This window comes from Mesoplodon densirostris, chromosome 5 (assembly GCF_025265405.1).
Source record: "Mesoplodon densirostris isolate mMesDen1 chromosome 5, mMesDen1 primary haplotype, whole genome shotgun sequence".
Taxonomy (NCBI): Eukaryota; Metazoa; Chordata; class Mammalia; order Artiodactyla; family Ziphiidae; genus Mesoplodon; species Mesoplodon densirostris.
In genome coordinates this window covers 130,657,212-130,682,023 of record NC_082665.1, presented here as the reverse complement: position 1 = coordinate 130,682,023, position 24,812 = coordinate 130,657,212, and the positions used below count along the sequence as shown (strand labels likewise).

The 24,812-nt window shown below is 40.8% G+C and overlaps 1 protein-coding gene across 6 annotated transcripts in view; it reads left to right on the top strand.

Annotated features, from left to right (window-relative positions):
• The window catches only part of THRB (thyroid hormone receptor beta), a 387,212-nt gene that overhangs the window by 57,309 nt on the left and 305,091 nt on the right, over positions 1–24,812 (top strand). For 5 of the 6 annotated variants that reach the window (XM_060099500.1, XM_060099499.1, XM_060099497.1 and 2 more), the window contains one exon: positions 11,095–11,159. The exons of the other annotated variant lie outside the window; for it this stretch is intronic. The gene's annotated coding sequence lies outside the window, so the exon portion shown is untranslated. The remainder of the gene's footprint in view (positions 1–11,094; positions 11,160–24,812) is intronic. 6 annotated transcript variants of the gene reach the window in all.

Here is a 24,812-nt window from a genome sequence, read left to right as displayed (position 1 = left end):
GAGGGTAGTCACTAACGGTGGGCTATGAGAATCCCCCCCTTGGCCCTATCAAGGTGTTGTTTTATATCAATAATTTTAGTGAGGATATAGATTTCACATTTATCAAAGTTGGGGTTGACATGAAGCCTAGAAATATAGCACATACTTTGAGTAACAGAATTAGGATCCAAAGAGATCATTTCAGGTTGAAATGATGATGGGCCAACTCTAACAAGATGAACTGTAGTTGAGGAGGTGTAAAAGCCTATAGTTAAATTTAAAAAATTATCTAGAAACTAGGGATGGGGTGAGACAGACAGCATATGCAAAAATATTTAGATGAGTTGTTTACAAGTTGGCATAAATCAGTGGTACATTGGGGCATGTAATGGGGCCTGTTTGAATCATGAAGTTAATTTTAAAAACTCTATTAATTGAACTGCTGAGTACAGAACAAGAAGAATAGTCCTCCGTTGCATATGTGGGTCACACCACTGCTGCAGGGTTGGGTAGTTCTGGACACCTCTCTATGGGGTCAGAGACAAACTGGAATTTCTCCATTGGGCAGGAACCAGATGGGTGAGCAGATTTGACATACCATACAATATTGTGGAATAATCTTCACGTGGATATTTTGCCTGTGGAAGAGAAGTTATCTAAGGATTAGAACTTCCTTTCCATGACTTTGGTGAATGGAAGTTACAAGCAAATAGATTTTTGCTTAAATTTAGGAAGTAATCACTAACATGTACAATAAGCCCCTACATACAAACCTTCAAGTTGGGAACTTTCAAAGATGTGAACGTGCATTCGCATGTCCCATCACGTAAGTTAGTTCACGTGTCTGGTGTACACTGTCACATGCATGCATCTTCTACAAGTGGTTGTGCTTTTGTATGCTGTACTGTACAGTGCTGTAGAGAGTACAATAGTACAGTATCTTTATTTTAAGCCCAGGATGTCTGGAAGCAAGCGTAAAAGCAGCGGTATATAGCTGATTGCGTTAGTAGGGTACCTAGGCTAACTTTGGTTGACTTACGAACAAATTGGACTTATGAACGTGCTTTCAGAACAGAACTCGTTCGTATGTAGGGGACTTACTGTACTTAATACCAAAATAGACTGGGCTTCCTTTGGAAGTTACTGAACCCACTTTCCCTGAGACGTACAAATAGACACTGGGGTGGAGGAAAGTAGATCCGTGGAGTCTTTTGCGTGCATTGTCATCATGTGACAGTGATGGACCAAAAGACACCAACATACATAGTTAAAGGCTAGAAAGCTTCATTAGAGGTAGAGTACAGAAACTTAGCTATATGGTTTCATACAGTCGGAGGTGACACAGCACGTTTCTAGGCAGAAGGTTGGCTCCTCCAGGCTGCCCAGATTCCCCATGAGAGGGCATCTGCCTGTGAATTAGGCCACCGATGTGGAATGCAGATTCTTCTAGGTGTGAGAAGCTGCCTGTAGCAGGTGCTATTAGTGCACCCCCAGACTCCCTTCACTGGGCCGTGTGCCCATCCTCCAGGGGCTGCCAGCTCCTCACATCTGCACCCTCCCCTGTAGCATTGCCCCTGGCTGATGACACCTGCCTCACCCAAAGAGGCCTGGGAGGTGGTGGCCCCCATTCCCGGGGGCAGCCCTTGGCCTACGCCTGGCTGACACAGAGCTGGGCCCGCGCCGTCCCCTGGTCTGTGTGCAGGACAACCTCTGAGGAGCGATTCAGGCTGCAGAGCTTCTGGTGGGTCAGGCTGGCTTGCCCTGACCCACATCGTCACTGCTTTTCCCTCCGCCCCATCACACCTCCCTCACTGCCTCACATGTTCTCCTAAGAGCCCTGACTTGCACGGGAATGGTCATCTGAGGCTCTGCTTCTAGGGGTGCTTATCCAAGACACCACCTTTGCCTTCCTCTGGATCATTTGTAACCTCTTGCCCCTCTGCACACAAGAGCTTCTGCCTTTTCATCTGCCCTCTTACCCGGTACTGATAATTCGGCCAAGACATCACTTCTCCAGAGTTCCTATTCTGGGCATGGGTGAAGAGAAGGTCATTTTGCCAAAAGCATCCCCAGCAGGCTCAGGCTTTCCAGCCTGAGGACCCTCCGGCAACACTGGAAGAGATGCCCTCTGAGGGCCGGCCCCACTGCAACATCTCATCGTATCACTTTGTCCACTAAAGTGCTCCACATGCGTGAGCGGGCACACACACACACACACACACACACACACACACACACACACACACACACACACCTTGTTTTGCTCCCTCTCTGAATGGCAGTGCGACCTGACTCTCTAATGCCGGTGAACAGATCCGAGGCTTCACGCATCTGGCAACAGTGTTCCAGGGGTTATCAGCCGCCGTGTGTTTCTGCTCCTTGTTCTTCTCTCCAGACATCCTTCCCGTGATGCGCTGATCACCGGCGTCTGGCGTGGCGTGTGGGTGATGAGGAAAGAGTCCTGGTGTGGGAGTCTAGACTGACGTGTGTGATTCCTGACTCTGGACTTAAGCTGACAGCCACGTGACCTTCCAGTCAGTTAGATTTTCTTGTCCCAGTATCGTTGTATATGAAGTGAGGAAAATGTTCTCACGCACCTGCCTGACAGTAGACCAAGGGAGGTCGTGCATCTGAGGGCGTCTTAGGAAAGTGTAGAGCGCACGACAGACATGAGTTATTCAGATGCTGTATTAAAATGCAGTCCTGCCCGTGAAGAGCTTGCAAAATAGTGGGAGAGCTGAGGTAGGAACGTAAATAAAAATGATTTAAGGTGGAGATGATCTGTCCACTGGGAGGGACAGAGTTCTGTAGGAGTTCAGAGGAGGGTTCAACCCATTTCCTGTTGAACATTTGTTCTTTGGGTCCAAAAGTATGTTCATCTTCTTCCCTGTATTTCCTTTCTGGCTTTGGCCATGTAGACAGCCAGGCCTTGCATAAATCCAGAGAAAGAACATAGATCTTTTACCCCTTTTTATGCTTAATGGAGAAAAAGGGCCTGGTCCATATACACATATGATTGATGTAGGGACTGAATCATTTCTTTAGAATTAACCCTTTGCAGTTCGATTTAAGGGTGTTCATTTTCCTGTGGATTTTACTACAACAGCCAGATGTGAGAATTGGAAATTTTTGATATGGATCTGTTTTTAGTATTGATTAACTGATTGTTTGATCATAATGTGAGCAGGTCCACGTTATTATAATTATACTTACAGTGCCCAGAGCAGCTCAGAGAAACTGGACAGAGACTGCACTTGATCTTCCAGGCTGCCCATCCTGCGAATAATGGATACTCCAAGCTTGGAATGGCAACCTCAGAGAATCAATGCTCCAGGGTGGTGTCAGGTGCCTGGGCTGTGGAATGCTTTCCCGATAACTTGTATTCTTCTTATTTCTGACAGCCAGGCTCAGGGTGAAACTAAAAAATACTAATTGCTCTCATTAATCTTCTAATTTACACAGGCAGATATATTTTTAAAAACTCAGCAAAATAGAGATGAAGATATATATTTTTAAGGAACCTGACCCGCGAGTTCTGACTCTGCCTTTCTTAGTCCAGCAACGGATCCAGCCCGTGTTATTGATGCCACGTGTTCAGAAAGGTCGCCCTCCTGACCTGAAGGCCTGGGCGAAGCACCTCCAGGGGTGACTGGCCTCCTCACCACCCCACACCCTGGGGCCCACGACGCTGGCCCTTCCTCTCTGTCACCCAGTCTCCTGCCATTCTTCTGCTGCTCTTTCCTCCCTTAGAAAAGCAGCAGCTTTTTGATGTCCTTTGCATATTCCTTATGATGAGAAAAGCACAGTCCCCTGTACTTACTCCCAGATACTAACATTGCCATTCCAACATCATTCTTTTCTCTTCCTTTTCATCGGGCAGGGATTCGGTTGTTTCCTGACTCACGCTGGGGTCAATCCAGTCCCCTTCTCAGCACATCAGGGTCATTTTTATTCTCTCCCCAGCCCTTGCTCTTAAGAGCGTATTTTAATGATTATCCTGTGTATAAGCATTTATGTGGTTCTTTGATTTCTCTAGTCACTTAAGCTGTAATTAAATGAACTTACTTACAAAACAGAAATAGACTCACAGACATAGAAAAACCCTACGGTTACCGAAAGGGAAGGGGCGGAGGGAGACATTAGGCCTTTGGCATCAACACATGCACACGACTGTGTACAAAACAGACAACAGAGACCTACTGTGTGGCAGAGGGAATTATATGCAGTATCTTGTAATAACCTAAAGCGAAAAGAATCTGAAACAGAATAGATATCTATTTATATATTTAACATATAGATATAAAACTGAATCACTTTGCTGTACACCTGGAACTAACACAACATGGTAAATCCACTGCACTTCAATCAAAAGGTTTTTCCTGCTCTTATGAAAGACAATTAATTAGACTGAGGCCTAGTGGTCTACTCTTTTTTTTTTTTAACATCTTTATTGGAGTATAATTGCTTTACAATGGTGTGTTAATTTCTGCTTTATAACAAAGTGAATCAGTTATACATATACATATGTTCCCATATCTCTTCCCTCTTGCGTCTTTCTCCCTCTCTCCCACCCTCCCTATCCCTCCCCTCTAGGTGGTCACAAAGCACCGAGCTGATCTCCCTGTGCTATGTGGCTGCTTCCCACTAGCTATCTATTTTACGTTTGGTAGTGTATATATGTCCATGCCACTCTCTCACTTTGTCATAGCTTACCCTTCGCCCTCCCCGTATCCTCAAGTCCATTCTCTAGTAGGTCTATGTCTTTACTCCCGTCTTACCCCTAGGTTCTTCATGAACTTTTTTTTTCTTACATTCCATATATATGTGTTAGCATACAGTATTCATTTTTCTCTTTCTGGCTTACTTCACTCTGTATGACAGACTCTAGGTCCATCCACCTCACTACAAATAACTCAGTTTCGTTTCTTTTTATGGCTGAGTAATATTCCATTGTATATACGTGCCACATCTTCTTTATCCATTTATCTGTTGATGGACACTTAGGTTGCTTCCACGTCCTGGCTATTGTAAATAGAGGTCTACTCTTGCTAAGCAGGTTGGGGAGGCTGAGCAGACGGCCCGCGGAGCACCTGCGTGCGTGTGCACCGCTGCCCGCTTTGGTTTCATTGCTAGGTCCACGTGCTCACTGTTTCCCATCTTGCTTGTAAGCTGGGGACGGATTCGATGTTCGGTGTTTGAGTGGTTGTGGCTGGAGCCGGGCTCTGCTCCTGGCATCCTGAGACTATGGGAAACCTCCGTCCCCGTGGCTCCTCGAGGGAACGTGGCGAGCTCGGATCTTGCACAAGGCTCCTGCTAAGCATAGCGAGTTAGAGTTAGGGCGAGATGCGGACTCCCCTCCTGCGCATGCGCGGAGGTCTCACTTGCTTTCGGTGGGGCGCTGGGCGACCCAGTCTGCCCTTGAGCTTGTGGACTCCTCGTGCCCTTGCCCCACTGACCAGTGCCCTGCCCTGCTCATTGCTCTACGTTTGCTCTCCCTGTGACCCTCTGTGTCCCTCTGCCCACACATTTCCTGTCTCCTTTGCCTCGCTTGGCCTAAGTGGCTCTACTCTCTAGTGTTCTGAGCTTTTCTTCACGTCCCATCCATCCAGTGTCCTGAGTTGAGCACCTGTGGTTTAAACTTTGCTCTCTCGCTCTCCCCACCACCTCCCCCTTGTTTCCGATGACTGGCCAGTGGTATCGCCGTGCACCTATGAGCCAAGCTGGAAACCTCCAGGCCATTACGGACTTCTCCCCAACATCCAGGTGTTGCTAGTGAAGGCTGCTCCCATCCAGCACCTTCCCTGCATCCCCAGGCCAGAGCCCCTATCCCAGGCCTAGGCTACCCCAGCATCCTGGATCCCTCTGCCCGATTTTTATTTTTTATTTTCCAAAAAAAGCAACCTGAACACACCCAGTTCCGTAGGATAAGTGAACTCTACACGATAAAATTCAGAAGCCCGGGAGGGACCTAAGCCCCCTCTCCTGCTACTGTCTGTCCCTCCCTTCTACAGGCCAGACTCACAAACTTCTTACTGTTTTTACAGGAGGCTTTTCTGCCTTTGCACTATCATTGTTTTTTTCTCCCCAAAATGTCCTCCTCATTTTCTCTAGCTAAGATCTATTCTTCTTTCACAATGATTTTATGAAGTTTTCTGGATTTCCTCGGGTTGAAGTAATTGTTCTGTGGGGCGGCTGAATGTGGTCCATGTCTCTATCAAGACATCTAACCCAACACTGAGTTTAAAAAAAAAAAAAGAATTCTTTGCATTTGCAGAATAATTTATAGATGGCAAACCTTTCTCACAGACTTTCTCTCCATGGTGAGTTGGAAAAAGCAGAGATAGGAAAGAGAGGTTGTGTTCCACGGCACTTTGGTGCCTGTTCTATTTTGGTCATTTTTGATGCACATGTCCTGTTATCTACACCTTTAGCAACAAGGAAAGTGTGTCAAACGTCCTGCCACTTCGGAGGATAAGAGCCTGGGCAGAGCGCTTGGTGAGAACGGCCAGCCAACTCTGTTCTGGAAAGTGATAGCCTTGCATTAAAGACAGAAGGACCCAGGGGAAATCTGTATGGACTCTTAGAGCTAAGCTTTTTTGCTAAGAACCTTCTTTGTAAAACATTGAATACCTTTTTAAGGATAAATTTAAGCTAGGAACTGCTCCACCTCTTTTCATCTTTTTGTTTGTTTGTTTGTTTGTTTGTTTTAATCATGGAATTAGGTCTGCCTGGTTAATCAGTGCCCAGAGCAAAGGTAACTTAGGGGCAGTTGGCACTAGATAATTCAGCCACTGGCTAGAGGTTCAACCAGAAGAGAGGGAGAGAGGGTGGACTCAGAAAGCATTTATTGGGCTACCTAAAAGAGCATATAATCATTGAACTTTAGAGCTTGAAAGGATCTAGTCTCTACTCATGGCTGAGGAATGACCTGGAGAAGACAGCACCTGTCAGGACCCGCACCATTAATGGCTGTGAATGCCTGGCTCCCATCCAGAACCCTTTCCCAGCCTCATCAATATACACAAAGGTATAAAAATGCCTTGTGAGGGCAGATAACTAAGGGCACACTAATACAGTTGATTGTGAGACTGAACCTACATTGGGGGATAAATTAGGTGGATGATAACAGTAATAGAAGCCAAGAAATTCTTTTAAAATTAATTTTTATTGGAGTATAGTTGCTTTACAATGTTGTGTTAGTTTCTGCTGTACAGAAAAGTGAATCAGCCATATGTATACATACATCTTTTTTTAGGTTTCTTTCCCATTTAGGTCACCACAGAGCACTGAGTACAGTTCCCTGTGGGGTACAGTAGGTTCTCAGTTATCTATTTTATACATAGTAGTGTATATATGTCAATCCCAATCTCCCAATTCATCCCACCACCCCCTTCCCCCTTTGAGAAGCCAAGAACTTTTTACTGGGTTATCTCATTGGATCCTCACCAAAACCCTGTGAGAGGATGTATTCATTTCCTATTGTTGCAGTAACAAGTTACCACAAGTTAGTGACTTTAAGTGACACAGATGTATCAGTATGATCTTAGAGTCTGGAGGTCAGAATTCTGAAATGAGTTCCACGGGACTGAAGTCAAGGGGTCTGCACACCTGGTTCCTTCTGTAGGCTCTGCGGGGAGCATCCATTTCCTTGGCTGTTATAGCTTCTAGTGGCCACCTCTTTTCCTTGGCTTATGGCCCCTTCCACCATCTTCAAAGGACATTATTCCAGTCTCTGCTTCCATCATCACCTCATCTTCTCCTCTGCCTCTGCTTCCTCCTGAATCCCTCTTCTAAGAACCTTTGTGATTATACTGGGCCTTTGTGATTATACTGGGCCTATCAACTAATCCAGGATGATCTCCTCATCATGAAATCCTTCACCTAATCCCATTTACAAAAATATGGTACCATAATCACAGGTCCCAGAGACTAGAATGTGGATATATTGGGAGGGGGGCATTGTGCAGAGAGGTACTATTCTATAGCTGAGGAAACTGAGGCTCAAAGAGATTAAGTAACTTCCATAGAGTTAAATGGTTACTAGGGACCACAGTCATTCATTCTTTACCACTATCTCTGAAACTGAATTACAAGGAGGAAAAAATAAATGATATAACTAAGCTCAAGGTACATATGATCTAGTATTATTAGATTTTTAGACCAAAATTATACTAAGCCTGTGGTCTGCATTATAAAATATAATCCATTATAAGGAAAAAGGTTCTAAGCTTTGTTTTTCTTTTAAAGGATAACATTCCGTAACAGCTCTAGGTAATTCTTGAACTATAATAGGCCATCCTCCAGTTACTCATCCTGCTAGCTGCTGTGAGCTGGTATTTTAATTTTCAAAGCTTCAGTCAGCTTCAATATATTTCTACCCATTAGTAATAAGTGGCCACTCTGTATGCAGAATAAAGCTAAAAACGTTTAAACTTGACAGCATTTCTTTTTCAGTTTTGAGGTCATCTACCTCATTTTTCTGAATCTCTCTCTTCTCACAGTTGAGTGGCTCAAGTTCAAATCTAGTTAGCCATTCATCTGTAATGGATTTTCGACATCCTCCTGTCTACATTAGCTCCCCCTAGAAACTCTCCAGTTTGTCAAATACTTCTCACAAAATATGGTTCCTAGGATTGAAGATGATATGCAGCTGTAGTTTAATCATACTGAGTACAGTTGAGATTTTCTTTTCCCGTAATTGGAAAGTGTACCTCTGTAATATTGCCTTATTGACATAGAATAAATGGAAAGTTGGACAGACCAGCCCATTTCCAGAAAGACAGAAAGAAACCATTTTAAGCTGCAGCTTGACTGATAACCCACTTGATATCCAAAGAAAGAAGCAAAACCTTCCTTTACACCTTGATCACTTGTAAGTGCTACTTGGTCAGCTTTGATGGGGTTAAGAAGGCCTGCTTTCCTTGTATGTGTGTGTGTGTGTGTGTGTGTGTAATAAGATGTAAATATTTATAACTAAAATAAATTAAGGAAAGGACACACACACACACACACATAGGCTATGAAACTTAATAATGAAATACATCTCCCATGAAATTATTGCCCAATTTAGGAAGTAGGACATTGCAATATAGTTGATATTGACTATATACAATGTTCCTTGTTCATCCTCTCTCCTATCTCCCTCCACTGAGATATACTATTATAAATGTTATGTTTATCATAAGGAATTTTTGTTTTATTATTTGTGTATATCTCCCTAAATAATAGATATTTTAACATTTTGCTTGTCTGTGGACTTTATAAAAATAGTAGCATGGGGGCTTCCCTGGTGGCGCAGTGGTTGACAGTCTGCCTGCCGATGCAGGGGACATGGGTTTGTGCCCCGGTCCGGGAAGATCCCACATGCCGTGGAGCGGCTGGGCCCGTGAGCCATGGCCGCTGAGCCTGCGCGTCCGGAGCCTGTGCTCCGCAACGCGAGAGGCCACAGAAGTGAGAGGCCCGCGTACCGCAAAAAAAAAAAAAAAAAAAAAAAAAAAAAAATAGTAGCATGCCATATATAATTTTCCATTAACTTGCTTTTTCATTCACAATTGTATTTCTAAGTTCTATCTATTATGTAAGGCTAGAATTTGCTCATTTACCCTTGCTGCGTAACATTCTGTTGTGTGAACATATCACTTTATTTGTTTTTCTATGGATGGACTCTTGGGTTATTTCCTGTTTAAGGAGTTTATTTCCAGTGATTTGCTATTACAAACAATGCTGCTGTGGATTTTCTTGAACAGGTCTCTTGGTGCATGTGAGTAAGGGTTTCTCTAGGAGTAGAATTGCTGGATCAGAAGGTAAATGCTTTCTTTACTAATTCAAAATTAGTTTTTAAAGAAGTTGAACCTATTGACACTCCCTCCAGCACTGTGGTAGAGTTCTTGTTGCTGCACATCCTTGATAACATTTGGTAATGTCAGGCTTGTAAAGTTAAACCATCTAAAATGTATTTTATTGTGGTCTGAAAAAGCGTTGCCTTGATTTCTAATGAGGTTGAATGTCTTTTCATACTTATTTACCATCAATGTTTCCTTTTTTTGGAAATGCTGTTCATTATCAACCCCCTATTTCTTAGTTCATAAGTGTGTGTGTGTGTGTGTGTGTGTGTGTGTGTGTCTACTATGGTCAGATTTATCAATCTCTTCTTTTATGCCTAGTAATTTTTGAATTTTGCTTAAGAAATCCTTCTATCCCTATTTTATATTTTTTCTAAATGTTTAAAAATTTTACCTTTATATTTAAGTCTACAATGCATCTGGAGTGGATTTTTCTATTCTATTGCATGAGATAGGGATCCAATTTCATTTTTCTCATATGAAAAACTGTTATACTAACATAATTTCCCGCCTTGGTTTTCAATGCCAAGGCTTTCATAAATTAAAATTTTGATTATGTGAGACTGCTTTTGGTCTTTCTATTCTATTTCATTGGACCATCTGTTTCTGTGTGAACACCTCAGGTTTGCTTTCCTTTACCTCTTTTGTTTTCCATTCTTCTGCCCTCCTCTAAGGATCCTGGATCTTTCATTCCATAATTCACTTATATCCAAGGTCAGCCAGTTTATTAGGAGCATCCTGATAGATTCCATAGAGTATCAATAGCAGAACAAACAAGGCTATCTCTTGCTCATGGTGATATCCTCTCATAGCACATGCCAGTATGTTATAAAGTTCCCATCGCCACCAGGGTGACCATGGCAAACAGGAGTGAAGGGGGCAAAGAATATGTACTGTCACTCTTTCTCTAAGATTTCACTACAATTTCTTTTTCATATGTGCCACCATATCACTCTGTTGACTCAGTTTTTTTCTTCTAAACAGCTGTCATCCAGGTCTCCCCCAACTCTGCACCCTGTACTTCCTAATTATGTTTTATAATAAATGCAATACTTTATATTTTCTTCTCAATTTTATCTAATTCATTTTATCAGATCATTTTATATACATGATTATATTTTTTCAACTACTCACAACCATTCAGTGATGATAATCTTATCTATCTGCATCCACATCAATACAGTTTTTGACAGGAGAAAGCTCAATAGCTCAATTGACGTTGATTAATTAATTCTCAACTGTTCAACTCATCTATTCATTCTTTGTCATTCAGGTCACATCCTACTATCTTACCCCAGGATACCTTACAAGACTTTGTCAAGCATCTTGCTGAAATAGGTATGTGATGCCACTGGTATACCTTGATGTAAATGCACATAAAGTATAATTTAACATATTTGTTTTATCATATTGTCAAATAGCACGTATCATATATCATATATTTCTTTATGTCTCCTCCCCAACCCATTGCTACTCTTTATTGATTACCTTATTTCACTTTCTTTCAATAATATTCATAAACCATGTATTTAAGTATAACTTCTAGAATTACGGGTGTTACCGGTATGATATTGTTTCCCGCACCCACTTTTCTCCCCCCACTGCCCTCAGGTCCTGCTTTTGATAATCAAGACAAAATTTACTTTTCTCATCTACAACAACGAGAAAAACTTTTTGTAGGTTGCTTGTTTCTCTCCATTACTTCTGAAGATCTAATGCATCTGAGCCTAGAGACATAAACACAATTAGGTACTCACTTTCCATCTTCTCATTTTTTTAGTCTACTACTAAAATTAACCATTTCAGGTCTCTTCTTTACAGTTTGAGGGTCATTCTTCCTGATAAAAATGACAAAAGCCACAGGGAGAAGGACCGTTTTCCTTCCCCTTTGTCATATGCTAACATTGCACCATCTGGCTCAAGCCAGGGGTCTAGCCCTTCCTGTTCTTCTTGCCCTGAACATAACCAAAGTGCATTTTTACTTACTCAGCATTTTCTTTGCAAGCTTCAGCTCATCCTTTACTCCAGCTTGATTGATTTTATTCTGACATGTGACCATGCTGCTGACAACCAAATTGTGCTAGGGAAGGTGAAAGAAAGCTTGTCAAGACTTAGTGAAGCTGAACCTTAAACAAACACCAATCTTGCTGGTTACACTGGTAATTAATCCTGCTGAGAGCATATTCCCAAAAGAGGATTGGAGACTAAGAGATGGGTTTGATCACACGAGATAGAGACACCCATCAACTCTATGCCTGATGCTGCTACCATATGGCAAAGAACATTCTTTACAATATCTGAAGGATGTCTCTGAAATAACATCTATGCCTAAGAATAGCAGTACTGTCCATTGCATTGGTTTTCAGTAGCCAATGCCAGACACATAGTAGTACTCAATAGAAATTTGTTTATTGACAAAATGAGAACAATAAATATTGGAGGAGAGGAAAAAGGATTATTTCCTTCAAGTCACATGAGGGACTAAAGTTGAGAATATGGATTTAATTGGACTGATTAAACATTTTTGGACTGATTTGACATTTTTCACTTTAAGGTTCTGGCCACTTTGATCCACAGGGAAACGTTAGTGGTGAAAATATAGAATCTGCTTCTTGGAAAATGCATTGCTTAGACAGATTAAAGACACATAAGCTAGAGAAAGTATGCAAATCTTCCTTGTTTGAATGGAAGGAAAAGGAAGCAATGGAAGGAATTAGTGGAAATTTTCAAATCTTAGTCTCTTTCTGATATTTTTGATAAAAGCCACTGGGAGTGAGTCAAGAAGGAAGAAGACTAACAAGTTCAAAACATCCGCCAAAAAACAACTGATATTTTCTCTTGAATATTAGTAATTAAAACTGTTTTAATACTCTCAGTTATTCTCAGTTAAGTTTGCAGAAAAATGTGTATGTGTGTGCGTGTATAGGTGAAGAGAGAGCAAGAAAGAAAGAATCATTTTTCTTTCCCTAGGGTTCAATAGTTTAATATATAATGTAGTCCAGAGCTTTGCAGAAATGAGCTTGTTTAACAACTCCTGGTACTGGATGTAGTAATCTCTAAATTTGCTCAAGTCCTTTTGGAAATAGGCATGGTGGAAATGATAGATTACTAATCAATTCCCTGTGTATTTGTATTGATTGTATATCTCACTATTCACACTTGCTTAAACATTCATTCAAATTGAGACCCTTTTTTGGTTAAAAAAAAAAGTACACAATGATGTGAACTGTGTTAACTGGTGACTAGCTGGAAGGGAGAGGTTTTCCTCAGCCACAGATCCAACTTCAGTTCAGGGTTTGCTATTTTTAATCACAGAACTTTGAAACTTAATTCAGTTAAAGAGGGAGGAAGTTGTCAGGGGAGGGTAGCTAAAAGTTCATGCTAAATTTACTTAGAACCAGATTGCGTTCATTAATATTTATACGTCTCTGGTTGGGAAGGGCGATTACGCTCCTTTAAAAACACTGGGTATTCATTATCCGCGTATCGCGTGGCCTTCTGATCAGGGAAGGTGGGTTTTCATTGTGCGATCAGTGGAGATACAGATGGAAACCATCTGGTGCCTCATCCCTTGTCTGTCAAAGCCTCGTCTTGTCTCTCACATGTCAACGATGAATGGAAGGATTTCAATCTCGAGCTGAACAATGCAGCTCGAATCCCTCAGCTAGCCAAGGGGTTCTTGGCAAGCGTTGATGGGCTTAATATTTTAAAGAAACCAGCAATCATTTTAATTCATTAGTTGAGGCCTGTTGTTCTAGGCAGTGTTTTTGATTTGTATTTTGGGCATTGGCTTTGTTTTTGACTCACAAGCATATTCCATATGGGCATATTTTCTTTTACACAGTGTAACTCGTGGGGACAAAAGTGGGAGTTTTATCAGATAAAATGACCAAAATGCTGAGAGTTCTTTTAATCATCTTCTGTATTGATTATGATTCATATTAAGAGTTATCAAAATTTTCCTTGTTAGCTAAGAGCATAAATCAGAGGACACAGAATTTAATTAACCTAACTATAGACAATACGACTAAAAATCCATGCATTTCCTATCTCAATTCCTTTGAGATAAGGAAACTTGGTGCAGAGCTGTCTTAGAGCACCTTGGGTCCACACTCTAGTGGCTGGCTGTCTGCCTGTGAAGGTGACTTCTGGGATGGAGGCAAAGTAACCAACCCACATGGTTAGCTTTGACAGTCATACTCCAGCTAATAAAGAACAGGTTGGTTTTCCTGCATTCCACATTGAGAAGAAAGAGGTGAATCACCAAAAAGCAAGTTGATGTCAGAGCCTTATTCAGAAACTCATTTCCAGGGTACATCCTGGGGTTGGTAGAGATTCAGCTCAGCTCTTTACACCTGCCAAGACTGTGGTGGCCATTACAGCAGTTATAAGCCCACCACTGACATGAGTGTGGAGAGTGGACATATGTATACATATAACTGATTCACTTTGCGGTACAGCAGAAACTAACACAACATTGTAAAGCAACTATACTCCAATTAAAAAAAAATTCATAAGCTTGAAAAAAAAGATTGTGCATTTCACTATATGTAAATTTTACCTTAAAAAGTAAATAAACAGTTCGTAATATGCAAGAAGAAAAAAAAGAGAGAACACATAACAGGCAAATTCTTTTATTTATTGTAATGATTGTTGTGTTGATACCTAGTGCTTATTACCTGCCAAGTACTGTTCTACAATGCTATATAGACTTTCATTCATTTAATCCTTGCAGCCACTCCAATGGGTAAATTCTATTATTATCCTCATTTTACAGATGAGGAAACTGAAGCCCAGAGAGATTAAGAACTTGCCCAAACTCCATAGCTTTTAAATGGCAGCATAGGGATTCAAATCCAGATAGCCAGTCTCCGAAATCTGTGTGCCTATCCTGCAAACTATCTCTCACAGTCACCATTGGAGGTAGAGGTCATTCTTGTTATTTCTGTTTCAAAGATGAGGAAACTAAAGCACGTCCTTTGTCTAGGACATATAAATTGTAGCTGTGGAACCAGGACTCAGACTTTCTGAATCCCATTCTCTTTATACAATGGAAAATTCAGAACAATCACTATGAGGCACCACAAGAAACTCAATCATTAGAGAAGTACTGTATTTGTTCAGGGTAATACAGTCCTAGGAAAAAGAAATATACTGATTCTTTACAGATTTACAATAATGTAATTCAACCAAATGATTATAGTTTATTTTTGACGAACTTGGAATTGAAATCAACTCATTCTGATGCTACTCAGTTGAGTGTTTACTGTATTTTTCTTGCCTCCAAATGTTGGTGAACGTAATCCTTAGTACATAAAAAGCTTTTTCAATTCAATAGGAAGAAAACTGAATAGTCACATTTTTTAAAGAGTGGACAAAGAATGAAAATAAATATAAGTGGGCTATAAATTTTTTTAAATGACAAAAAGATTTAACCTCATTAAAGAATAGTAGGAACTCATCCTTTTACTAAAGTGGCACAGATTAAATAAAGTGGTGATATATAGCATCACCCTATGGTGCAAGGGAATTGGCTAAGGATGCTTTTTTTTTAAGGACAATTTTTCAATGTGTATCAATAGCCTTAAAGGGTATATACACTTTGATCTATGAATACTGCTTCTAGGGACTGATGCCAAGAATGGCATCATGAATGTGAACAAAGACTTTTGTTAGGACTTCCCTGGTGGCGCAGTGGTTAAGAATCCGCCTGCCAATGCAGGGGACACGGGTTTGATCCCTGGTCCAGGAAGATCCCACATGCCACAGGGCAACTAAGCCCATGCATCACAACTACTGAGCCCACACGCCACAACTTCTGAAGCCCACGCGCTCTGGGGACCGCATGCTGCAACTACTGAAGCCCACGCACCTAGAGCCCGTGCCCTGCAACAAAAGAAGCCCCCGCTCGCCACAGCTAGAGAAAGCCCGCACAGCAACAAAGATGTAGCGCAGCCAAAAAACCCTGACTTTTTTAATAATCGAAGAAAACATTATTTATAAAAGCAAAAATATGAAACAACTGCTAAAGTTTTGAGAAAATATATTTAGCACATTCCTGTGATGGACTAAAGGCAACTTTAAAAATATGATGTCTAAAAATATTTAGTAATACAGTAGGATGTAAAAGATGTAAGTGAAAAAGCAGGTTAAGAAGGTTATAAAACAATGTGTACAATACAATCATTTTTTTATGAAAAGTAACTTGATATCAAAATGTTAATAATGTTATTTCAAAGTAGCAGTGGAGTTATTTTTATTCTTTATGCTTTTCCTTTCTGTTACAACAAAAAGTGAATTAAAAATCAGAAGTAAAATAATACCTTTTAACTTAAAAAATTTTTTTCTACTAGATTTTTATAATCCTGTAAAAAATGCAATGTTAATGAATGTAACAAGGGCTCTAGATTTATGGACATTTTTAATTAGGTATTGAGGCACAATGAAGGGACATAGAGTCAATTAGCCCTTTTTATTAGAAATATATATTTATGTATTTATTTATTTTGGCTGTGCCAGGTCTTAGTTTTGGCACGCAGGATCTTCGTTGCAGTGTTTGGGCTTCTTAGTTGTGGCATGCGGACTCTTAGTTGTGGCATGTGGGATCTAGTTCCCTGACCAGGGATCGAACCCGGGTCCCCTGCATTGGGAGCGTGGAGTCCTACCCACTGGACCACCAGGGAAGTCCCCAATTAGCCCTTTTAATTTGTATCACATAGCACAGCGGTTCTCATGAGGTTCACCTTCTGATTCAGGAGGTGTGGATGAGGTCCAGAAATGTTCATGTCTAAGAAGTACCCCAGGGCCCAAACTGTTTCAAACATGTTCTCAGTCATAGCTGGATGTCAGAATCCCTTAAAGAGCATGAAAAAACCCCCAGAACAATTAGGTCAAACCTCTGGGTCTTGGACTGGAAGAACTCCAAGTGCTTCTAGCAGTTGGCCAGGGCTGAGAACCACTGCTGCCACCGTACTTCCAAGCCACCATTTTAATCCTGTATTAATTTCAGAAATTGAAAAGCTGAAGCCCTCTGTCTGCAATTAACTGAACTCTAAATACTTTGAAGATCCTTAGTCACCCAGCAGGTAGTTTGAGTAGAGTGATTCTCCATCAACATTCTTAAGATATCCCTGGAAAGCACTTTTACAAAATTTCTCTATTTAAATATCTTGTCTTCTGCTGGATTGGAGTAGAGAATTTTCCTCTGAGAACTTTTGTCGTCAAGTAAATAAAGGTTTTCTTGGAGTAGGCCATATATACCTGGGTGTTCGTTCTTTTTTTTCTTCTTTTTTAAAAAATTTTTATCTTATACTGGAGTATAGTTGATTTACAATGTGTTAGTTTCAGGTGTACAGCAGAGTGATTCAGTTATACATATACATATATCCAATCTTTTTCAAATTCTTTTCCCATATAGAATATTGAGTAGAGTTCTCTGTGCTGTATAGTAGGTCCTTGTTGATTACCTATTTTATATTTAGTAGTATGTATCTGTTAATCTCAAACCCTAATTTATCCCTCCCCCCGCCACCTTTCCCCTTGGGTAACCATACGTTTGGTTTTGGAGGGTTTTTTAGTTCTTTTTTTTTTTAATATAAATGTTTATTTATATATTTATTTATTTATTTGCCAGACCACACAACATGCAATGCAGATTCTTAGTTCCCTGACCAGGGATGGAAACTGTGCCCCCTGCAGTGGAAATGCAGAGTCTTAACCAGTGGACTTCCAGGGAAGTCCCTTAAGTTTTTTTTTTTTAAATGTCTGTGATTCTTGTCTTTTACAATGAAATCAGATTCAATAAACAGATTGTCCTAAAAAGTACTGATGAACATAAAATTACCCAGAATCATGTTTGATACACTACACTGGGTACAGTACACAGTTATATAGCACTAGGACATACCTCTTTGGAAACGGTAGGGCTAACCCAGTATTACATGTCTGCTTTACATACAAAGCAAGAGTCTGACACATGGATGAGCACTGATACTTGGAAGTCAGCAATGGGTACTGAAGTGCATTGAATCAGTTCCAACCTCTGAATACATTGTGCTCCAAATGTGAATTATAGGTTAATTCTTGAGAACACAGAATTTACTTGCCTGTGGAAATAATGGTTAAGTCCCCTTTTTCAAAACTCAAAGCCGGGGCGACAGGAACCAGGCAAACTGGTAGCAGAGTAGGTTTTTCTCATCATCCACCATTTCTTTACCTCCTAAGTGTTCTCTCTTCCGCTGCAGATGACCCCTCCCAGCTGTGTCAGTCATTTATTGCTTTATAACAAACCACCCCACAACTCAGTGGCTTCAAATAAAAACTGTTAGCTATTTCTCACAATTCTGTGGGTCAGGACTTCAGGTAGCATTGGCCGGGCAGTTCTCTTGCTCCATTTGGTATTGGCTGGGGATCACTCATTCAGCCTATTCAGCTGTGGCCGGGCTGGGCTAGAAGCTCCAAGAAGCTTTTACTCAACTGTGGGTGACCTGGTGTTTCTCCTGGGGCCTTGCCACACAGCTAGTTTGGATGTTCTTACAGTGTGGAGGTCTGAGGGGACTCAGAACTCTCACATGGAAGCTGGCTTCCAAGAAGGAAAAAGCGGAAGCTGGCTTCCAAGAAGGAAGAAGCAGAAGCTTCCAGTCCTCTTAAGTCTTGGACTAAGAAGTCCGAGGACCCAGCATATCATTTCTTCCACGTTCTATTGGTCAAAGCAAGTTACGAGGCTGCCCCAAATGTAAAAGGGAGGAGAAGTGCATCCTACCTTCAGTGGGGGAGTGGCGTGTGCTTATAGGGAAGGAAAACATTGGTGGCCATCTTTGGAGATGGTCTTCTGTACCATCCCTTCCCTGTTGGATTCTGGAGGAGGTTAGGATGTGAGGTCCTAACTCTTCAAAGTAAGACCCACCAATGTGGTCATGTCCCCAAAGCTCAGGGGCATCCAGAGATGCAAGAATTCCTCAGCAGCAGCTAAAAGAATGGTGAATTCATGCCTATCCCTCTTTTAGCTCCTGTTTTGTCATTAAAAAGTCAGGAATCTGGGCTTCCCTGGTGGCGCACTGGTTGAGAGTCCGCCTGCCGATGCAGGGGACGCGGGTTTGTGCCCCGGTCTGGGAAGATCCCACATGCCGCGGAGCGGCTGGGCCCGTGAGCCATGGCCGCTGAGCCTGTGCATCCGGAGCCTGTGCTCCGCAACGGGAGAGGCCACAACAGTGAGAGGCCCGCGTACTGCAAAAAAAAAAAAAAAAAAAAAAAAGTCAGGAATCTAAGTTTGCATCTGTGGAGGAAATGGAGGAAAATGGCCATATCAACGTTAGTTTCAGCTGTATCCGAAACCCCAAATAACAGTGAAGTAAACAGAAGTTTATTTGTTTCTCCTGTGAAGTTCAGAGGCAGGCCCTGCAGTGCTGGCATAGCTTCTTTAAACTCACTGCTCCACCCTCAAAACAAAATCGGAAAAATGGCAACTCTTCCATAACTACTGCACAGATCAAATCCATATCCTTCATTCGGATGATCCTAATTCCTCACTCTTGGGTCTTTGACTCTGGGCAGTTATCCATCCATGCCACCAAATTTCCTGAATGTCCGCTTTTTATGGAAATGATGCTAGCATAGCATACAGGCTTCGTGAACAATTACAGATAGAATTTCAAGCCTTATAAAATTTTCCAAGCCCCCCAAAGCTACGGAGTTTCTCTTGATTTCTCAGGGTGTGAGTCACAAAATATTTGCATCAGATTTGCCTAGTGAGCGTGTTTAACGTACAGATTACTGGGCCCCATCCAAGACTTTTTAAATCAAATTCTTTGAAGGATAAGACCCAGGAATCTTCATTTTCACAAGTGTCCTCAGTGATTGTGTGTGTGTGTGTGTTGAATTTGGAGAATCATTGCCATAAAACATTGGGTAATGTTTTAAAACTTGCAGTATTTTCATTTAGCACATCATCATCTCAACTAAGAAGCCACTTTGCAAAAGGTGCTACAAAGAGGGTTATAAATACATGGTTTAAGTAAATTCTTCAGTGTTCAGTGCGGGGGGAATCTAAATACATAAAACTTAAGGGCAAATAAAGCCTTTTAAAAAAAGTTTCAGAGTCGTATCTTAACCAAGTAACACTAGATATGGTCACAGAAAAATCCTTTTTTTCATCCGCATAGCTTTGGGGTGTGTGTGTGTGTGTGTGTGTGTGTGTGTACACATAAATGTGCAAACCATGAAAAGGGAACAGGGTTGCAGGAGTCTACAACAAAGATTGAAGGGTAGCATCTACCCTAGGAACAGCCAACTTCTGGGAGATAATTAGACAAGTTGGCATGGGTTCGAACAGGGAAGAAAAGGGAAAGAATAGGACAAACGTTTAATGACCTTGAGAACACGAACTCCCCCTCAGACAGTCACACGACAGCTGGACAGTATTGGCTTTGGACCAGGCAACCCAAGTGTGAATCTGCCTCAGTCACTTACCCAGTCCTGTGGTTATGCATAAGTTACTTAATCCCTCTAGATCCCCATTTCTTCATTTGTGAAACTGGATGATGAAAGAACCAACATAATCAGTGACACAAGTGATGGGGAGAGTTAGCAAGGAAAACAGCAGGAGACGTTGGCATGAGATGGGCACTCCGTGGCACCCATGGGAGAGGGGCCAAAGCTAAAAAGACTCTCTTGTGAAATGTAGCTAATCAATATTGCTAGTTTTAATTCATATTAAATATTGCATATTTAATTCAAGAGTGACCCAAACCAAGGCCACCCATGCTTTTAGAGTTTCTGGCTGTAGAAGGATGGTGAGCCAAGAGTTAGAATATTTGTAGGTAGAAGAAAACTTCAAGGGGAGCTAATAACTGAAACCCATCATTTTGACTTTTTAGTTTCTAAGAAATAAGTGACAGATCATTGGTGATGTTGCTCTAGTTTTCTATACTAGCAAGTTATTCTTTGCTGGTTGCAGTCAGAACATGTGAGGATGACACTAATTCACTCAAGAAATTATTCTGACTCAATGGGACATGACCTCAATTTCACCCAATTACATTTTAAATCTAGAGGAGCCCTAGGAGATAATTTAGGCCTATTTTTATAAATATTTATTGTTAAACCAGGAAGAAATGACTCGCCCAAGGCAGGTGGTGTCTTCGTGATTCGACCATTGTTCTTTCTCCTCTGCCGTAATACTTTGGCCAGGGATTCTGGACCAGCCCTTTCTTTCTTTTTTTTTTAATTGAAGTATAGTTGATTTATATCACTGCGCCAATTTCTGCTGTACAGCAAAGTGACTCAGTTACACACATATAAACAGTCTTTTCTTGAAATATTCTTTTCAATTATGGATTATCATAGGATATTGAATATAGTTCCCTGTGCTATACATCTTGTGGTTTATCCATCCTATATATAATAGTTTATATCTGCTAATCCCAAACTCCCAGTCCTTTCCTTCCCCACTCCCTCCCCCTGGCAGCCACAAGTCTGTTCTTTATGTCTGTGAGTCTGTTTCTGTTTTGTAGATAAGCTCATTTGTGCCATATTTTAGATTCCACATATAAGTGATATCATATGGTATTTGTCTTTCTCTTTGTGACTTATTAGTATGATAATCTCTAGCTGCATCCATGTTGCTGCAAATGGCATTATTTCGTTCTTTTTTATGGCTGAGTAGTTTTCCATTGTATATATGTACCACATCTTCTTTATCCATTCATCTGTCAGTGGACATTTAGGTTGTTTCCATGTCCTGGCTATTGTGAATAGTGCTACTGTGAACATAGGGGTGCATGTATCTTTTCGAATTAGAGTTTTGTCCAGATATATGCCCAGGAGTGGGATTGTGGACCAGCCCTTTCTTAATCACCAGTAATAAGTGCCTACAACTGTTCTATGTTTAGGGGCCACTGCTTTGAACAGCACAGACATGGTTAAGCTCTTAGACTGCTCACCAGCTAGGAAGACCCATTGAACAATTCACTGAATTTTAACCAAAAGGATTATGGGAGAGTATAACAAAAGGATGTCAGGGAAGACTTCCCTGTTGAGCTGAGCCTTAAATGAAAAGGTAATTGGTCAATAAAAAGCAGGAAGGGAAGGAAGATTTAATGGTATGAAGCAAGGGAGATGTAATGGGAGTAACCAAAGAACCAGGAGGTCCTGAAAAGCCAGTGGGGCAGGAGAAGAGAGAGAGGGAAAAAGTAGGGCAAGGTGAGATCAGAGGGGTAGGCAGGAGCCGTGCTGAGAAGAGGGACTCTATCTAAAGGGTTAAAGAGAGTCATTGAAGGGTGCTAAACAGGTAAGAGACCACGCATGCAATCAGCGTGTTTGAGCACTGACTGCAGAGTGGAGAGCGATGTGGTCGGAAGGAGGCTTACAGGGGTGCCAGCGGATAAGAACAGGCAGGAATCAGGTATGCTTTGTGCCATGTGATTTACTTAGCAGAGCTTTGTTTCATTAGGGGATTATTAACATTATTTTTTTAAATAAATTTTTTATTGGGTAAAAACAATACATACTTATTGTGGAAAATCTGGAAAATAAAGGAAACATAGAAGAACAAAATCACCCCAAATTCCACAATTAAAGTCAAATAGCTTTTTATACTTTGGGAATATTTCTTTTCCAGTCTTTCTTTCCTAAGTTCATTTTTAATATATGTAATATATATAATATATATATATAATATCACACCAAGATAAGAAGTTTATATACCATTTTTACAAAAATATTATTAGCATTTTTGAGTGCTCATTGTATGCAAGATTCTGAATAGAGTGCTTTTGCAATACTACCACAACTTAATCCTCGAAATAACCTTATGAGATGGGATCTATTATTGTCCCCTTTTATAGATGAGGAAACTGAGCCTTAGAAAGATTAAGCCACTTTTTAAACAGCTTTACTGAGGTGTAATTGACATACCATGAGCTGCATGTATTTAAAGTCTACAATTTGATAACATTTGACATAGGTATATCCCTGGAAATCTTCACCATAGTCAAGATGATGAACTTAAATGTCACCCCAAAGTTTTCTCTTCTCACTTAATTATCCCTTCTCCCCACTGCTCTCATCCCTAGGCAGCCATAGATCTGCTTTCTGTCACTATAGATTAGTTTGACTTTTCTAGAATTTGGACTCATACAGTATGTATCATGTTTATTGTGTGGCTTCTTTCACTCAGCATAATTATTTAAGATTAATCCTTGTTGTTGTATGTACCAATAGTTCATTGATTTTTATGACCTAGTGGTATTCCATTGTATGGATACCACAATTTGTTTATCCATTCACCTGCTGATGAATATTTGACTGTTTCCAGTTTTTGACCTTTACAAATAAAACATCTATGAGCATTAGTATACAAATCTTTGTATGGGTATATGTCTTCATTTTTCCTGGGTAAATACCTGAGAATGGAATGGCTAGGCCATAGGGTAGGTGTTACTTGTTTTACATAAAGAACACACAAAACCCAATAATAAGAAAACAAGTAACCCAAAATAAAAGTAGGCAAAAGTTGTAAACATACACTTCACCAAAGAAGCTATGCAGATGGCAAATAAACACATGAAAAGATGCTGAACATTATTAGTCATTAAAGAAATGTGAGTTAAAATCATAGTGAGATACCACTATACTCTGATCAGAATGGCTAAAGTGAAGAAGACTGACCATTCCCAGTCTTGGTGTCTCCCATACTCTGCTGGTGGAAATGTAAAATGGTACAAACCCTTTAGAAAATTGTTTGGTAGTTTCTTAAAAGGTTAAGTGTAAACTTACTGTATAAGTTTCCTATGGCTGCTGTAACAAATTACTATAAACTTGATGGATTAAAATAGCAGAAATTGGGCTTCCCTGGTGGTGCAGTAGTTGAGAGTCCGCCTGACGATGCAGGGTACACAGGTTCGTACCCCGGTCTGGGAAGATCCCACATGCCACGGAGAGGCTGGGCCCGTGAGCCATGGCCGCTGAGCCTGTGCGTCCGGATCCTGTGCTCCGCAGCGGGAGAGGCCATAACAGTGAGATGCCCGCGTACTGCAAAAAAAAAAAAAAAAAAAGCAGAAATTTATTCTAAGTTCTGGAGGTCAGAAATCCAAAACCAAGGTGTCAACGGGGCTATGCTCCCTTCAGAGGCTCTAGGGAGATTCTGTTGTTTGCCTCTACTGGTTCCTGGCGGTTGCCAGCATTCCTTGGCTTGAGGCTGCATCATACCAGTTTCTGGTTCCATCTTCACATCACCTTGCCCTCTTCTCGGTGTCTGTATCCAAACTCCCTCTGTCTCCTCTTATAGGGAAACATGATGATATTTAGGGTCCACCTATATAATCCAGCATATTCTCTCCCTCTCAGGATCCTTAATTTAAGCACATCTTTTGCCATATATGATAATATCTACAGGTTCTGGAGATTAGGACATGCACATATCTTTTGGAGGACTAACATTCAGCCCGCTACACCTACCATAAGCAAATTTTTAACCTCATGTTATAACACAAGCGGGTTCTCATTTTATTAAAATTCTTTGTAAATATCTTTTCAAATTTTCACAAAGTATTTTCCACATCAGTGGATGGATGCATCACAGTGAACCATCACTTCAACTATTGAACATTAAGGAGATTCAAAAGAAATTCTTTATTTAAAATAATACTGCGGCAAACATCTTTATGTGTAAAGCTGTTTTTCTCTATATTTTGAGATTTTTCCCCCTCTTAATCTTCATAAATGAGTTCTGTGGGCCAAAAACTATGAATATGAACTTATTTGTGTATCTTCTAGAAGGGTAGTACCAAGTTATAGTCTATCTAGAATATAAGAAAGCCTCTTTAACTGCTCCTTCCTATTTAAAGTAAAAAAATTTTTTTTGCAAACTGATAAGTAGAAAATGGTATCTTAATTTATATTTCTAATGAAGTGAGATGTTTTCCTGTATTTTTTAACTTTCTAAAATTTTCTGTCTTCTGCTCAATTGTCAACTTGATAATGCTTTTTTAAAAA